The sequence below is a fragment of the Rhea americana genome, unplaced genomic scaffold, assembly GCF_003343005.1.
Source record: "Rhea americana isolate MKP2758 unplaced genomic scaffold, rheAme1 scaffold_386, whole genome shotgun sequence".
In the NCBI taxonomy this organism is placed as follows: Eukaryota; Metazoa; Chordata; class Aves; order Rheiformes; family Rheidae; genus Rhea; species Rhea americana.
In genome coordinates, this window is record NW_028186519.1 from 197,572 (window position 1) to 208,426 (window position 10,855).

Consider the following 10,855-nt stretch of genomic DNA (forward strand, 5'->3'; position numbering starts at 1 on the left):
GCAGCCCAGTTCCAACCCCCAAAACTGCACACGGCACCTGCCTCCAGCCATGCTGTCCTGCTCATACATCCAGACTGGGTATGGGATACCGCAGCTGTGCTGTGCTCAGCTTCATCCCAGCTGCAGTCTTGCTGTGTTTATCCTGGAGGCTTCAGCCTTGCTCCAGGCAAGTCCGAGGAACAGCCACCGCTTCCTTGAAAAACAACTGCAGGTGTTGGTGGCAAACAACCTCTCTCACACTCCTTTCCAACCATTGCCAGCGTTGTGACTGACCAAAATAACTAAAGACTTAGCCAGAGCCCACTGCACGTGATGGAAAGACTTTCTTGATGCCAGCCTTTGCCGAGGAACCTTAAAGCACAGTCTTGCCTTTGCATTGGATTTTCCCTCTTGCTTTGAAACAAAAGCCCTGCCTTTCTGTTTYGTTTCCCAGTGGGTTCCCTCCTCACACAGTTAGTTGGAAAGGTTGTGTGCCCAGTATTACCGTGGCCGGGCAGGGGATATCAACACTGCAAACAGGGAGGGACTGGGAATGGCGGGCTGGAGGAGAGGAAAAGGGCAGCATGCTGCCAAAGGGTAGCATGCTCAGGAGAAGTTATTTTTATTGCTCTTGGCTTTGGAAGCACAATTCAGAAAAGAAATGTGCAATATCAAAGTCATCCTGCAGATGCCAGCTCAGAAAATTAATACTTTACCACAGCTGTACTCTACTTTTTTTTTTTTTTCTTTTTTTCATGGAAGGAAGATATATTTAACAACTAATAGTCACAGCAACTTTGAAATGCAATGTTTTCATGAGGTGGAGACAGCTAATTACAGAAAAATATTAGGGCTTTCAAAACAACTCATTGATATTCCAAAATGAGGCTTTTCATCACAAAATGGGGGGRRGGAAGAAASAGAAATTAAAACCCTGAAACTGAAAAAACTCAGAGAAAGGGGCACCTCCTTGCTACTCGGCTGCTGCACTAGAGTAGTGTTCATTTCTGTAAGTGAGCATAACATGTATATCTTGCCATAAYTGTCGAGGCAACGAGGCTCAGCAGGCAGAGAGTGTCTCTGTAATTTTATGAAGCCATGGAAAATGACAAGCTCACATTTCATATCCCGTTTTGTCCCTGAATAACCAATAACACATTGCTGGAAGCTGAGCAGCCCTATCGCAGCTTCTCGTTTGCTGCCTGGGAGCTTTGCTAAATCACAACACTCTTAAAAAAGAGAAGAAAATAGCAACCTTTTTTTCTAAGAGGTGATCAGCTGACATTTAATTGTGGTTTCGCTGATTTTATTGCTTTTGGCTAAATCGTTCCCTCTCTTCCTCTGCTGCCTTATTTAAATACTAGGCTGTATCTTTTGCCATTMAAAACAAAAACCTATTAAATGTCAAGCACAAAGGGGAATAAAAGTTGCTGACACAAGGCTTTGTGAGGATAAATAAATTTTTTTAAAAAATATCCCGAACAAGTGCTACCTCCAACCCAAAATGTAGCTGAGAAACTTTTAGGCTCAAAGATCTAACACAGCCTTTTGATAACATTTCCCTTCAGACAGCAACAGCAACGTCCAGTTTTTGCTAGGACAAAAGACCCATAACCATGGGCAATCAGCATAGAAAAGGTCAACATTTGCTTTTATACGGCATTCGGATTTCCCTCCGCCGGCCCAAAGTGCAATTAGCACAGCAGGTGCCAAGAAGCTTCAAAGTGCCTGCAAGAAAAGTTACAAATTCCAGGCAGCGCAATTCCCCCGAAAAACACATCCTCGGTGAATGAAACGGCGCCGTCCAAACGTGCTGACTTCTCGCTTCTGCTTTCCGTGAGGCACTTGGAAGGGAGGCTCCGTTCGGAGCGTGCACATATTTGGCTTTTGATTTTTTGTCCAGCCTGACACCTTTTAGGATAAAAAGACTTGGTTTGGGAGGTTCAGTAGCTCTGAAAAATGGAGTGTTTTTCTGAGATTAACCATCCCTACTTCAGGGAAGTATCATATGATACTTTCAATTTCTGGCCAGGGTAACTGCAAGGTTAAACCATCTGGGGAGCAGGAGGCAAGTYGGGCTGCGCTACGCCGGATCCGCCAGTTTCGGGGATGCTACAGGCGCGTGGCRCTCCCCAAGGACGCCAAGCAGCTTTGTCACCTGAAAGACTGAGTCTAACAGCAAATACAAGTGGCAGCAGACTTATTTACAAAAATAAATGTGCCTGACTGCAGAAGTGCATTGGATTCACCTGGTATTTGCTCCAACGCTCTGACACTGTGCATTGCCCTGGAGCATGGCAAAGGGCTGGGGAAGAAAACAGGCAGTTATTTGGCATCCGCACGCTCGTGCTGCATCTCTGCTCCRCTAGGTTCGCTAAGAGAGCCCCACGGGGATGCAAATGAGGGACRGGGTTTTGTTTGCATTGGCCTTTAGTGTTAAGTCTATAGCGTTTTCAAAACTGGAAAAAAAAAAGACACATGTGCCTCTTGTTGACAGAAACATGTTAATCCCAAATGCAGGGGAGAAAGCACTCAAGAAATGGGTCCTCCAAAGGAAATATTGCTCCTGTCCTGCTGCCAARGCCAGGTCCGGTTTGACTCCTCTACATTGTAGGTGCAGGTTGACTAAGTTAGATTCATCCTGCTGGATCTAGGACGGATTTCTAGGTTGTGCAGCTCATGCTGCCATCAACGCAGAGCGTGTGGGCCAAAGGAGGAAGGGTCTGAGTCGTTTAAAGTCACTTTTTCTTCTTTCTCTGCCAGCTGGAGGCTGAGCCAGAAGGACACAGAACAGGTCTCGGGTGGCTGAGACGCAGCAAATCTCAGCCACTAATAGGGAGAGCTTGGGAAAAACTCGGAGATGTCTTTGATTTCAAAGGGAGAAACAATGGCAAAGAGTCCTTCACAGTTAAGGAAGATATATATTTTTGACAGGTATGAAAATGCAGCTGTTTTTTCTCTTCTCCTACTCTGCCAACGCTGGAAGAAAGCTTGATTTTCCTTCTTATTTTAGACTGAGGACACCTGTAGCAGAAGGTGGCAGGAAGAACACCAGGAAATGCATTTTTGGTTCCTTGCAGCTCACCTTTAATTTCGCCGCACGTCCAGCGCCAGCCCTGTGTTACCCAGCTCGCCCCTCTTAGCTGACGGTAGCTCTGTTTCCCTCCCCGCTTCTGCTGCTCTCGAGCACTTTCTGTAGCCGCGACGTAACGTGCACTGTTTACATGTCACTGAGCCAGAGGGATAAATATATCTTTCGCAGGTGCATTAACAAAGCTCCGCCAAGAAATGCTGGATCAGAGGACGCAACCGGGAGCCTTCCAAAAACCTGAAAGGGCTTGAAGCGTAAATGGCTCGGCTTCATATGGCAGGTCTTACTATTTTAGAGGCAGGCCCCAAACCTTAGCTGGATAAACGGCCTTAAACAACGGGAGCGGCTCCGTGCAGGGAGATTTCCCAATAGGTGCTTATGAAACCAACTGTTTTTAACGCCAGTTTTAGCAGCGCAACATGGGCAGTTGGTGGGTCAGGTCGCCTGGTCTCCCCAGCACGAGGAGAGTGGCCACTTGCTCCTGGATGCAGCTGGGTCAAACATAGTAAAGCGAGTTGATTTGGGAAAGCAGCTGTCGTTAAACAGAAGATCGTTCCGGGAACAAAATGGCAAGGTACGGTGAACGCTGGACCACAGGGTTTGAAAGAAAAATATTACCATATGTGTYTGGCAAAGTCAGGAGTCAAACTATCCACTACATCCAAAAGCAGGAGGGTTTTGCTGCATGGTGCTGCTCTGCCCTCACGGCAGCTACAGGCTGTGGGTTTTGGGCTGGGCAGCTATGCCAAAAAGCTGCAAAAGGTGGCATTGACAAGCAACATCAAGCTCGCAGTCCTCTTCYTGAAATTCACCTCAGCACAGATGTCATTCCCAGGCCTGATCTGCAGATTTGGAGCCAGCAAGATGAGTAAGAGAAGGAGGAGCAAAGGTGCGGTGGTGGTGGCCTCGAAACCCAACCTGGGGCATCAACAACCTGGGGCGAGCCCGTGCCCCCTGGGCACGCTAATACCCAGGCAGCAGGCAGACACAGCGGCAAGGCATGGGAGACCTGCGTGGGGCAAACTAACCTCTTCTCTGAGTTTGTGCRGCGGGAATGGCAGGAGACCAATATTAAGGGAGGCGATTGGAGGTAGATCTCTGGCAACTGGCAGGACTCATAAATACCTGAGACCAGCAGAAGTGTTTTAGAAATACACTCCAAAAACACTCYGTGAACCAATGGAGACAGCCAGGAGAGGAAATAAAGATAAGGAGAGGGATTTTTCTAATGTGCTTGTACGATTTAGGAGGCCAAGGGCTGTTTTTGGAGGGACTAAGGCATCTGGGAGACTAGGAAAGCTGACAGACAACRCGTCTGTGGGTGTTGCCTGTTCTCAATTTGCTGTTTACCTTGACTTGGGTGCACAGCTGTGACAGTATGGTTCTGAAGAGAAGGTACAAACGACTCACAACGTTGCAGCGCTGAGAGCAGGGCCTGTGGAAAATAGCCAYGGGCAACACGCTGTGCTTTATGCCATGGCAGTTGAACAGAGGACTTCACCACAGACAAGGTAATATGGCCGCACGGTGACACGGCTGGGCATGTCGAGCAGTGACCAACCAAACTCAACTCTAGCAGGAGGGCAAGACACACCAGCGTCAATGGTCATGCAGCAACACAYGGTCTCTCCAGTGCAGCTCATCCTCACCCAGGCAGCTGGGTTGCCTGTTTGCCTGATCTATTAAATCAATGTATATCAGCTTGCAGAAAGAAGGAAAGGAAGGGAAATAAGTTTTTCACCGGTGGTTTAYAATTTGCATTTGTCACAGACAGATCAGTCCTGAACGTGGCTGGTTTCTGCAGGCTCAGGCCTATCTCCCTCCTGCTCAGACAGACCTTTTGYATCTGTCAAAACCTGTCCCTCTCTCCTCACTCCAGTCCTGACACCATCTTAATCCAAAGCAAGAGCTGAAATAACATCCTGGTGCAGAATGGGAAATGCTGCGGAAAACTGTGATTTCTTTCTGCCCAGGGACTAAAGCAGTGTAGGGATGAAAAGGGAAGCAGCAGAGAGCAGGGAGCACAAGGAGCTGATGAGTAAGGGAAGGGCCGAGGTTATAGGGAGAAGTGAAGCCAGTCCCCCCCCTGAAACTGTTCCACTAGGACAGGCAGGACGTGGCCACCAGACAGACTCTTGCAGGAGCAAGAAGGAAGCTTTTCTGCAGAGAAATTTGCAGTGCATCCTGACGTGAAGGAGCTGCCTCTCTCGCCCGTGCTCCTAGCTGAAGTGGATTTGAGCAGTCCCAAGCCTTCTCGCGCTCCCACCCTGGGAAACTCAAAGAGGCCAGCATCCTGTCAGCACAGCCCTTCGTTGCCCAACGCCCCTGATGCAGAGAGGGGCCAGGAGTGGTCCCCAGGGTCTCTGCTGCATCCGTCATCCCAGAGGACTGTGTCTTTTGTCATATCACAACCCTGATGTAGCAGCAAACCAGGGCTAATGAGTCTTACTGGAAATTATTCCCAGCAATAGTCAGGCCAGCTGCTGTGTTTTGCAGTGTGACCCCCATGGAGGATCATCAAGCTGGGTTATTGGCTCGGCATTCTTGAGCATTCCCAGAAAACCACACTGGCAACCAGGTTCCTTCATTAACTGAAGCGCTCACCCTTTTTCCTGAGAGCTAGTAACGTGCTTGCAGTCTGCGTCCATTCTGGGCTTGGAGAAAGCTTTCTTTTTTTTCAGGTGGGCATGGGGCTAGTGGGGCTGACCCCTTCACTGCCCTGACTGTAGGAAAAGACGAGGGCTGAGCCAGGCCTTCAGAAGTGAGAGGGRGGAGAACTAGGCATGGGGCAGGACAGAAAAGAAGAAACAGAGCCAAAGCTACATATAAAAGTGAACAGATCTGGTGTGGCTTTATAGGGGCATTTCCTCACTGAAGGCGACACTCTCACTGCTGTGCACAGAGAAATGGGTGCGTAAGTCTGCTCTGCCTGCACAGCTCCTCTGATGGATGAGAGGCCCGCTGGCAGCACTCTGCTTTCTGCGTTCACCTGTCACCGAGGGCTGATGCTGCCACCAGATTTACTCAATCAGATGCATAGATAAGAGCAGGCGAGGAGAGTTCACGGTGACAGTGATAAATTTACGGTCTCTCCTGCACAAGCCATGAACGTGATTTTAAAAACAGTTAAAGGTCACAAGCAAGGAGAGTGCTGGGTGTGTGGGCTCCCGTCCCAGCCTTCAACAACACAAATGACAAAAACACTCTGCTCTGGCAGTGAATCAACTCAAACGTCTCATAACAAAAGCTGCATTGTCTGCGTTTGGAGGATCCTTCCTCCTCTCACCCCGGCACTGGGGAGGTTATCGGTGTCTGCGTTATTTCATTGTTCAAGAGTTCAAATATCAGCTGCAGAGGTTAGGAAAATACACCTCTGAAAAAGAAAAGCATGAAGGCACACGTGTGAAACGTGGTTTCCTTCTCCCCGCGCCGGGAAGGGCTGGAGGGAAGGAGACAGAGCTGYAGGCATACAGAGCACCACTACCTGCAGCCCCACCTCTCCGCATCCCCCTCCGCTCAGGACCGGGGCCGGGCCCTGAGCTGCCTTACACGGGAAACCAGAGACCACAGGAAGAGCTGCCTCCAGGACCACAACGCTGACTGTTAAGGAAACACCCCTACTCTAAACCCAAAGGTGGCCCTTCTGCACCAAACRCCAGCTCCTGGCAACATATGTCTGCCCAGAGGGAGGGGAGTGTGACTGCAGGGAGATGATAGGTCTCCTAGAGGTACCAAGGCAACCCCAAACCCTGACCCTGGGGCAGAACAGCCCCTTGCAGCAGGTCAGGGTGGCTGGCAGGGGAGCAATGCTGCACAGTGGGGTCTGGGGATTCTGGTGCTCTTCAAGCTGCCTGTCAGCCAGCAGGGCATCTTTGTGGTGATGGGGGCCAATCACCTACTGGACTGCATTAACAAGGGTGCAGGAAGTCAAGGGAAGAAATTATCACCTCTACTTAGCATTTGTGAGACCTTATCTGGATGGTGTGCCCAGCGTCATGCGCCCCAATACAGGACGGACGTTGATATACTGGAGCAAGTTCAGTGGAGGCCACCAGGAAGGTCGAGAGCTGGAGCATGTGAAGTGGGAAGAGAGTGTGTGGCAGCTGGGCTTGTCCAGCCTGGAGAGGGGAAAGTCCTTGGGGGATCTCATTGCTCCCCACAGTAACGGGGGGGGGGGGTGCAGAGAAGATAGAGGACAGACTCTTCTTGGAGGTGCACAGTGAAAGGATGAGGGGAAGCAGACACAAGTTGCAATACAGGAAATCCCAACTAGGTGTTAGCAAAAAAAACTTTTCACCATGGAGGTTGTCAGACACCAGGACAGTGGCCCAGAGAGGATGTGGGATCTCCACTGTTAGAGATGTTCAGACTTCAGATGGACTCAAGTCTGTAGAACCCCAGGCCACAAAGAGCCTGCGACATTTGACTTGCCTCCAACTTCTCCTGCTCAGACAAATGGGTGGGTGCTGACAGCCATCCCAACGCACTGGAGACAGCAAGGGAYATTTTTAAAACTATGTAAAGTTTGCAATGAGAGGTCATATCTTCTAATAGGGCAATATATAGTGAGAAGAAAAATGAAATAGCAAAGCTTTTGGGCACCTGAACCTTTTGTCAGCTTGTCTGCTGGAAAACACTGTCTGTTTTTTTTCCATCTCTATCAGTCAGGCTAATAAAAGCTATGACCTCTCTCCGCAAACCTTGCCTCTCTCAGGATGACATGGAAAAGGCCAACAGCTCACCCGACAGTGATGAAAAACATACCTCTCCCTGCGGTTTGAGAGCGATTGTTCCTCTGAGAACAGCTCCCTGTAAAAACGCCCATCACATGCCCTGGACTGGGAAGACGCTTGTCCTGACTTTCTCTGTCCAGTTCATTCCTCAATCAGCATTTTATGCTCTTTCTGGAGACCTTTTTACCCAGTTTTCCATAACTGTCATCTGGCAGTATTACACGACAAGTACTGTGCATTAAGGGAGTTCTTATAGCAGCACAGCTCTGCCAAGGACAGAGGCAGTATTTTTTCCTCCATAGGAAATGGGGTTGGAGGTCYATGACCTCTTGTCTTGTGCATACCAGTCTGGCAAATTTCATCTTTGCAGCAAACATATTCGAAGACTTCTTTGTCCTGTCTCACCTCAGTTTCCTGCAGACTGGACAATCCTGCTTCTTCCAGGGGTTTTCCAGACCTCAAGACACTGCTTTTTCCAGCACCAGTTCCCACTGCTCCAAAGCCTTCCCAACATGCAGTCCATGAACCTGCACACAATATCTCAGAGATGCTCTTTCCCATTTCTCTCCACCTGCTCCCAGGTCAGTCAAAACCAATTCCCATCCCAGTCCTGTCCTCCTGAGCAGCTGCAGCCATTTCCAGCATGGCCTCATGTGAAACTTCCCAAGCCTGTTCCCTGATCTTCCAGCTAACGCATTTGTAAGACTGTGAGTAGTGCTGGCCTCAGGATGCATATTTCCATGACCACCTCCAGTTTGACAAGGCCCCATTAACAGCTTGTTCTTCATCAGGAGCGTATTAACTTGTTTACTTCTCAGATAATAACATAGGTGGAAAGGGACCTCTGGAGGTTTCTGGCCCAATTTCATACCCAGACCAGTGCCAGCCTGGAACAGGTAGCTAAAGGCAATGACAAATAAAGTTGTGAATATGTACAAGAATGGAAATAGTTCACGTTCAGTACACCTCCAAAAAACATCCAGCTCCATCACCGCTATACTCTGCTATTGGGCATCTGGAGACAGCAATTCTTGAGCCCCTCAAGAGAAAAGCTTGTGTAAAACCGCTAATTGGGACCAAATCAGCCTGAGATGAGCAGGGCCATGTTCATCAGCAGGGTTAAAGTCATCTCTGTGTTAGATAGTGCCTGATCCCCAGATGCCCTCTTCCCACTGCCTCTCCAAGCCTTCCTCAGCTCTCCCTGAATCCTCAGCTCAGCATCCTCAGGGCCAAGGAAACAGGCTCCTTTCCCCTCCACCTCTGCTCATGATTCAGTAGTTTACCATTTCAAGTTTCATTTTTATTAAAAAGAAAAAAAAATTGCAAAACTCTGTCTCTTTGGCTTTTCTCCCTTTCACTCTGAAAATAGCTCGTAACACTGGTGAGGGAAGGATTCCTTCCTTCTGCTCTCCAGGCTGTTAACTGTTTGTGTGCTATAATATTCCCTATTTCAGGGCAGGAAGTGATGGCTACATGAGAAAGAGCCAGCACTGCAGGTGTACAAGTGGTTGCCATCTGAGGACCAACAGCCTCACAGCTTCTCTGCTGACAGGCCTGGCAGGTGACCTAGAGCCAACACTGGCCATCCCACAGCACAGGGGCCATCCTGGGAGTCCCATATGGGAGAMTCTACCTCCTAAATGCTCCCCATCATATTCACTCTGGGAGATAAGTTAAATTTATTGCTTAAGCAGGTGCAGTGATTTAGCTCAGACACTGGATCAGTCTTTCTGTAACCTCCTTCCTTGTGACACTGAAGATTTATGGTCCAATGGCCTGTACCATAGACTGTCCTGTAATTTTTTACCACACATATTAAGCTTCATTAGTACTGAAAAGCAAGCACAGACCATGTTTATATATCCACATTTTAAGCCCAGAACAAGCTTTTTCCTTCCCTAAGATCCATTACTTGAATCTAGCCCGTAAGTTATTCAATATTTTACAGCATCATTAAATTCATAAATCTGGTAACATCATTAAAAAGAAAACTGCAAATTTGATGCAGGATAAATCGCATCTACTAGAGAACAGGAGAGCCACGATGTTCTTTGTGCCTTTTATTAGCAACAGGAGCCAAAAAAATTGAATTTGAATGGTCTGCCCAGATCACAGTGACACGCTGGGGACACAGGAGAGAGAGAATGGGCAAAACCCTTTTGGTAGCACTGTGAGGCCTGTGCATTTGGGCTGCCAGCTGGCTGAACCCACTCTGCAGATGCGAACTAAATCAGAAGGGTTATGAGGATGCTGTATGCTGTACTTGGCCTTGGAGGCTCTGGAGAACATCACTTCAATGTCATCCAGAGAAAGAATAACTAAGGCCTGCTTTTAGATATGTAACAGCTCCAGGATATTATTTGCTTTGGATGAGCTAAGCACCTGCATGCTGAAGTTTTATGCTTTGCCATCCTCTCCCACTCTTCAGCACTCCTGGGGTGACAAGGTTTTTCTCCCAAGAGAAAAAACCAGTCCAGCTGCCTTTCAGAGATACCTGGCACCCTGCCATCTAAACATTTGCCCATTACTCAGCTCTGAACTCGTATTACATTTGTGCTGGGCATGCCTTCTTTAGGTTTGTTGTTACTTCTTCTTTTTTTTCACCCCTTTTTTCTTTTTTTTTCTGTTAGGAGGTGGTATTTGTAACAAACCTCGCTTGCTTTCCTTCTGCTTATTACATTGAATTTCTGTTTTGCATAATTTCGGCATGGTGAGGAGTATGGTTCTTATTTGTTAAAAGAAAATAAACCAACCTGAGAATATCTTACTTGTGTGCTTTTACTCTCTGATTAAGATCAAGTTCAGAAATTAGTCATTTATCAGTGAATAACTCCATAAAGTAGTAAAACAAAGACTGTTTTAATCAGCTAAAACCAGGCCTTTTCAAACTCACTCGACGTAAAAAATGGGCTTTGTGATATTGAAGTGGGCCATAACAGACGCTCAACCACTGGCAAAGTTTGACAAAACAAGACAAAATGATTGCCATATTTCCTCCCCAGCTTAATAATCTCGCTGTATGAAGCGGTGCAACAGGCAGGATGTCAGCTAG